The sequence below is a fragment of the Leopardus geoffroyi genome, chromosome B4 (assembly GCF_018350155.1).
Source record: "Leopardus geoffroyi isolate Oge1 chromosome B4, O.geoffroyi_Oge1_pat1.0, whole genome shotgun sequence".
Classification (NCBI taxonomy): Eukaryota; Metazoa; Chordata; class Mammalia; order Carnivora; family Felidae; genus Leopardus; species Leopardus geoffroyi.
The window spans coordinates 141,693,870-141,701,033 of record NC_059341.1 but is presented as its reverse complement, the minus strand read 5'-3'; the positions used below and the strand labels follow the sequence as shown (position 1 = coordinate 141,701,033).

General features: G+C 60.2%; 1 long non-coding RNA gene across 1 annotated transcript; it reads left to right on the top strand.

Moving 5' to 3' along the window:
* Nucleotides 1-1,224: 1,224 nt before the first annotated feature.
* LOC123591490 lies at nt 1,225-2,848 on the top strand. The gene is made up of 3 exons (XR_006709381.1): nt 1,225-1,639; nt 1,967-2,124; nt 2,483-2,848. It is a non-coding gene; the product is annotated as an uncharacterized LOC123591490 (long non-coding RNA).
* Nucleotides 2,849-7,164: the final 4,316 nt, after the last annotated feature.

Below are 7,164 nucleotides of genomic sequence, written 5' to 3'. Positions count from 1 at the left end.
TGGGGCTCACAGAAGTCGGGTCACCTGCCTAGGCCAGTCCTCTGACAGCAAGTGACGATTTGAGTTGGGACCTCTTGGCTCCAGGCCCTGAGCCTCGAACCCCATGCGTAAGCACCGAGTGCCCCTGGGCCCCATTTGTCATTCGAAACTCACACCCTGCAGAGGACGCATCCCATGGCGAGTACTCACTTTGTGGTGTCTTTGGAATATATGCACGGATAGGTAGGTAGACGGATAGACAAATAAGTGGCTGGAGGGCCCGGTAGCGGATGGATGGAAGGAGAGGCGAGTGGACGGACGGATGGATATTTGGACGGATGGGCGGGTGGATAGAGGGAGGGGTGAATGGATGGGTGGAGGGAGGGGGTGAACGGGTGGGTGGAGGGAGGGGGTGAGCGGGTGGGTGGAGGGAGGGGGTGAACGGGTGGGTGGAGGGAGGGGTGAGCGGGTGGGTGGAGGGAGGGGGTGAGCGGGTGGGTGGAGGGAGGGGGTGAGCGGGTGGGTGGAGGGAGGGGGTGAGCGGGTGGGTGGAGGGAGGGGTGAGCGGGTGGGTGGAGGGAGGGGGTGAGCGGGTGGGTGGAGGGAGGGGGTGAGCGGGTGGGTGGAGGGAGGGGGTGAACGGTGGGTGGAGGGAGGGGGTGAGCGGGTGGGTGGAGGGAGGGGGTGAGCGGGTGGGTGGAGGGAGGGGGTGAGCGGGTGGGTGGAGGGAGGGGGGTGAACGGGTGGGTGGAGGGGGGGGGGGTGGGGTGGGTGTAGGGGGGGTGTTGGGGAGAGGAGGAGGGGGTGAACGGGTGGGTGGAGGGATTGGGGGGAAACGGGGGGTGAATGGAGGGGTGGGGTGTGGTTAGGGGGAGGGGGCAGATTGGGGAAATGCCCCAATATTCCCCATCACCTCCAGCGCCAACATCGGACTCATCTCTTGAGAACCCTACAGGGCGCTCCTTCCAAGCCGCTCTGTTACCACCAATCCTTGACGGCAATTTCCTGAAAGGAGACCAAGAGCCGTTTACTGGAACCAGGGCTGCCACTGGAGTCTGAAAACTGACGGGAGGAAGGAAGAGTGTCCGGCCACTGGTCTAGTCCTTCCCGTTCCCAAATCTCAGGAAGTCCTGGGTGTGCCCCAGAGGCCTCGTGTCCAGGCACATCAGGAATCGGAGGGAAAAGCCCCATCTCCAACGAACCCCTCCTCTCAGGCCCCCAAAGCCCTTGCTCGGGGCCCTGGCAGGACCAGAGGGAAGAGCGCGGGAGGCAGAAGGAGGCACCGCACAGAGAGAGGGCAGCCCCCCGCGGCCCCGGGCCCTTTGCCCGTCTTTGGGGAGCAGCTGAGCAGGCCCGGTCTTAGAGCTGCAGAAGCCAGAGGCAGGTGCTGCTGCTCTCTCCCTGGGGCTTTTGCAAAGCAGCAGCACGCGTGGGGCCCCCAGGGTCTGGGGCGGGGGGGGGTTCCGGTCCCCCGCGTGGGAGCCCCGGCGGCGGCGGCCTGCGTTCAGGTCGGGTTCCGACGACAGCCTCAGGCGTGCCTCCGATGCCCACGCAGCGCCTCTCCCGTGGCCGTTGGGTCCAAATTCTGCGGAACCCAGAAATCCCTATTCAGATGAAGGTCTTCTCCTTAAAAACCAGGCAGTGAATTCCAGACATTCGTGTAAGAATTTCTTGAATTACAGTGGCCCTGCGGCTCCTGGTTCCCTTTGTGGCCGTGCGGGGTCGCAGAGCGCGAGGGGGGCTGTGCCCTCGGCCCCCGGCAGGTGGCGCTGTGCGACCGCTGTTGCGCGCGATGGCCATTCCCAGGGCTCACAGCTCTCCCGTCTTACGCAACAGTTTGCAGAACCCACTGTTGATTTAGGGATTTGGGGAGCCTTACTTAAAATTAAGTAAACACATGAACAAGGAGTCACTGTCTTTCGAATAGGACTGTCATCTGTGACCAGTTCATCCGTTAATGCCCCAGTTTCACTGTGTTTTTTACCAGATCTTCCTTTGCACGCGTCTCCGCGCCTCGCCGTCCCGCCGCCCTGCTCCTGCTCCTGCTACGGGCAGAGGAACAAAGGGGAGCAGCCGAGCTTCTCTCTGGGCTGGTCCCCAGGAACTGCCGGCGGAATGGGTCCGCGGGGGCGCGAGGACTGACAGGTGAGGCCCCCGCAGGGCCTGCGTAGCTTGCCTTTCGCACGTGCTGGTAGGGAGGGACGGGAAAGAATGTTCCGGAAGGCCTGCAGCTGGGCATTTGGTGAAGGTGACGCGTTGGTGGGGTCCGCAAGGCTCTGGGCCCGGACCCTCCCACCTGCCTGCAGCCCAGCGTGGGGAGGAGCTGGGCCGTTGTAACCCCCACACCCCAGTTTTGGCCTGAACACGGGGACACAAATCTCTCGATTTGGGTGGCAAAGCTTCCCTCAGACGCTGCTCTAAAATGTGCACACACCTGCTTCTTTTCGGGACAGGAGAGCTTGGACTATGACAAACTACACATTTCAGTTTATTTATGTTCTAGAACGGCTAATTATAAGGACATGTGGGCACCAGGAGCGACGTGATTCTTTATATTGCTGCTCTCTCGCCCCGTGGTCTCCACCAGAAGGGGGTCTGAGGCAGCTGGGGCCCCAGGGCCTTTGTTGGCAGGGCTCTGGGCCGCTTCTAAGCCTTCGGACTGTCCAGACCGAGACCCAGCAGTCACCTCATTTCAGGTGTTTAGGGAAGGATGCGCCGTCCCCCAGTGGGGTGTCCCCCCAGCCGGTATCATCCCAAAGCTGTTCCCTTATTGGGGGGGGGGGCCGTGGACCCCTCCGAGCACCAGTCCGGCTCCAGTCAAACCTGGGAGGTCACGGAGCAGCCCAGACCCCCACCCTTTGCAGGACCGTTTCCCTCCCATGGAGGGGGTGGTGGGGAGGGGGCCGTGTTCCAACTTGGCCCCTTCCCCGGGGTTGGGGGCTCTGGAGGAAGCGGGAGTTGGGCTAATGTACTCACTCCTGCGTCTCTCCTGGGAAGGGCTTGTATCTGTGCTGTTTGTCGGGACCCCAGACACGGCCCCAAAATTGCACCCGTGAGTGAGTGAGCTTCCTGGGGCCCCGTCTCCCTCCACCTTCTCACGCACCTGCAGACACTGCGAATTCGATGCTGGCCCTCTAACAGCAGAGTCCAGAGCCTCCCGTCCATGACCTTGCCTGCTTGCACATGGGCCCTTCCCGGGGTTTTCTGCAGGGCTGCGGATGTGAGGGTCGCTCCTCCTTCTCCACCCCTCCCTTCCCCTCTCCTCCCCCACCCCGCCCCTCCCCCGCCCCTCCCCCGCCCCTCCCCTCCCCTCCCCTCTCCTCCCCCTCCCCTCTCCTCCCCTCCCCTGCCCCCTCCTCCCCCTTCCCTCCCCTCCCCCTCCTCTCCCCTCCCCCTCCCCCCCCCCTCCCCCTCCCCGCCCCTCCCTTCCCCCTCCCCAGCCTCCTCCCCCTCCCCACCCCTCCCCTCCCCTCACTTCCCCCCCTCCCCTCCTCCCCCTCCAGCCTCCCCCTCTCCTCCCCTCCCCTGCCCCCTCCTCCCCCCTTCCCTCCCCTGCCCCCTCCTCTCCCTTCCCCCTCCCCGCTCCTCCCCCTCCCCGCCCCTCCCCTCCCCTCCCCTCCCCTCCCCTCCCCTCCCCTCCCCTCCCCTGCCCCCTCCTCCCCCTTCCCTCCCCTGCCCCCTCCTCTCCCTTCCCCCTCCCTGCTCCTCCCCCTCCCCGCTCCTCCCCCCCCTCCCCACCCCTCCCCCCCCCACCCCTCCCCTCCCCTGCTCCCTCCTCCCCTCCCCTCCCCTCTCCTCCCCTCCCCTCCCCTGCCCCCTCCTCCCCCTTCCCTCCCCTGCCCCCTCCTCCTCCTTCCCTCCCCCTCCCCGCTCCTCCCCCTCCCCGCCCCTCCCCTCCCCCTCCCCGCTCCTCCCCCTCCCCACCCCTCCCCCTCCCCACCCCTCCCCTCCCCTGCTCCCTCCTCCCCTCCCCCTCCCCCGCCCCCTCCCCTCCCCCTCCCCGCTCCTCCCCCTCCCCCGCTCCTCCCCCTCCCCACCCCTCCCCTCCCCCTGCTCCCTCCTCCCCTCCCCCCCCCCCGCCCCTCCCCTGCCCTCCTGAGTGAGGCTACTTCATGATTGCTGCTGCTTCCACAACACATACTTGAAAATGAGTCTTTGTCAAAGTTCAGGCATCAGACCGAACCTCACCTTCCTGCTACCTATGTGAACAGTTGGCCCGAATCTGCACATCTTCGTGGCAGCTCCGCTCTGCAAAGCCCCCAAGTGTGAATGTCCCACCAGCTTACTTCCCAGTGACCATGAGTCGAAAGCCACGCACTCGTGGGGTTGGAGGTTTCAATCGGGTCAGTTCAGCTCTCCAGAGAGACCCTGAGTCGGCCCTGCCTGTCGGTTACCAGGAAGAGAACACGAATGGCCCCCGTGTTGCGGGGGACAGACCCCCGACCCTTTTCTGCTCCGATGAGCCTCTGCCCTCCCCCCTCCATGCAGTGACTGCCACTCGCCTGCCCCTCTCACAGTTGCGGGGTCACCCGGGCCAGGAGGCTGGGCGTCCTGCGGGTCAGTCGTGGGGCCAGGCGTGGTCTCCACCTGGTCCAGGGGCACGGAGCAGCACGCCGTGCGGCAGGCGGGGCACCCAGAGATGCGGGCTCGGCCTGGGTCTCCCGCTGGGCTCATCTTGCCGCCTTCAGGGGCTGGTGCCCCAAGTCCCGATGCTGATGCCCTCCCCACCTGCCCGAGCCTCGGCTCAGGGGAGGGGTCTGCGCTCCTATGCCGGGGCAGATGAGCTCATCGGAGTCTCCTTCTCTGGAGGGTCATCGCCCCAGGCTGGGGTTGGGGGTCCCCAGAGCGGCAGCCCTGGCTGACCTCTCTCGCTGCGTCCTTTCTGGGTGAGAGCTCCAGCCTCCTGCTGGCTCCTGTTACCTGGGCCGCTGCCGCCTGGTGGGGACTCTGGAGAAGCCAGAGCACGGTGAGGGGCTCCAGGCAGGAGCATGTGAGGGGGCGGTCAGGGAAGCCACCTGGGAGGTGATGGGAGCAAAGCTGGGCCGGTGGGGGGGGGAGCTCCCACATCTCAGGGCAGTGGGGATGAGCGCCAGACAGACAGTGTGCCTGCGGTGTAGACGGCAGGGCCAAGGGAGGGGGAGACCTGACCTGGTGTGTGTGGGGGGGTGGGGGTCGTGGGGCTCTCTTGCCAGGTGCACATTAAGGATGGCTGGGTCTTCCTGGATCCCGTCAGCAGCACGTAATGCCCGTCTCCATCGTGAGGACGTCCCCTGCCCTTAAACCTGCTCGGTGCGGGGATGAGGCGACTCTGGCGTTTCGTGGTCGGTGTTGGGGCGGCGCGTCCTTCTCTGTCCCTTTGCCCGTATCCACCTGGGCCTTCGTGTGTGATGTGAGTTGCTTGATACAACGTATAGTTGGGTCTTGTTTTTTTTTTTCACCTGCTCTGACAGTCTCTGTCTTTTTGCTGGTGTCCTTGTACCACTCATGTTCAAAGTGACTACCGGGCGCCTGAGTGGCTCCGTGGGTTCAGTGTCCAACTCTCGGCTTCGCCTCAGGTCATGATCTCACGGTTCATGGGATCGAGCCCCATGTCGGGCTCTGCACTGACAGCACAGAACCTTCTTGGGATTCTCTCTCTCTCTCTCTCTCTCTCTCCCTCCCTCCCTCTCTCTCTCTCTCTCTGTCTCAAACAAACACGGTGACCACTGATACAGTTGGATTAGCACCCTGCACATTGGTTCCTGTTTGACGTTCGTCGTTCTTCGCCCTTTGTAACTTTCTCGGTGGTCTGGTCTTTCTCCGCCTTCTTTGCTGTTAACTGAGCGTTTGCATGATTCCATTTTCTCTCCTCTCTCAGCACGTCTATTATTACCTCTTCCGTTTTGTTTTTTTAACCTTTTAGTGGTTGCCCTGGAGTTTGCGGTATCCATTCATAACTAGCGCCAATCCCCTTTGATTAGCACCTTCCCGCTGCGGGGACGGTGCAAGTGCCTCACGGGGGGGGGGAGCGCTCCCAGTCCCTCCCCTGTTCCTCATCCATAAGCTCTAATCACCAAACACGTTGTTACTGCTTCACTTACTGAGACATAATCGACATATAACATATTAGTTTCTTGGCTTTTTTGACGCTGGCCATCCTGACAGGTGTGAGGTGAGTCGTGCTTTGGGTTGGCATTTCCCTGATGAGCAGTGAGGTTGAGCATCTTTTCATGTGTCTGCTGGCTGTCTGGATGTCTTCTTTGGAGAGATGTCTGTTCATGTCTTCTGCCTACTTTTACACCAGATTGTGTATTTTTTGGCTTTTGAGTCATAGGAGTTCCTTATATATTTTGGATGTGAGTCCTTATCAGGTATGTTTGCAAATATTTGCTTCCGTTCCATAGGCTGCCTTTCCATTTCGCCGATGGTTTCCTTTGCTGTGCAGAAGCTTTTTGGTTTGATGTGGTCCCACTTGTTCGTTTTTACGCTGTTGTCTTTACTTTCAAAGTCAGATCCAAAAAATCATCACCAAGGCCGATGTCGGAGAGCTCACTGCCTGTGTTTTCCTCTAGGAGTTTACGGTTCCAAGTCTTACTTTCAAGTCTTGCATCCATTTGGGTTTAATTTGTGTGTACGGTGTGAGGAAGTGGTCCGGTTTCCTTCTTTTGCATGTGGCCGCCCAGCTTTCCCAACACAATTTGTTGAAAAGACTGTCTTTTCCCCCTGTATATTCTTTCCCCCTTTATTATAAAGTAATTGACCATACGTGCATGGTTTACTTCTGGGCTTTTCTATTCTGCTCCATTGATCTGTGTGTCTGTTTTGTGCTAATCCCACAAATTTTGATTACTATAATCTATAATATAGTTTGAAACCAGGGATCATGGTGCCTCAACTTTGTTCTTCCCCAAGATTTGTTTGACTATTTGGAGTCTTTTGTGGTTTCATATGAATTTTAGAATTATTTGTTCTATTTCTGTGAAAACTGCCATTGGAATTTTGATAGGGATCACATGGAATCCGTAGGTTGCTGTGGGTAGTATGGACATTTTAACACATGAATTCTTCCAACTCATGAGCGTGGAGTATCTTTCCATTTTTTCGTATCTTTTAAAATTTCTTTCATCAGTGTCTTATAGTCTTCAATGCACTGGTGTTTCCCCTCCTTGGTTAAATTTATTCCTAGATGTTTAAATCTTTCTGATA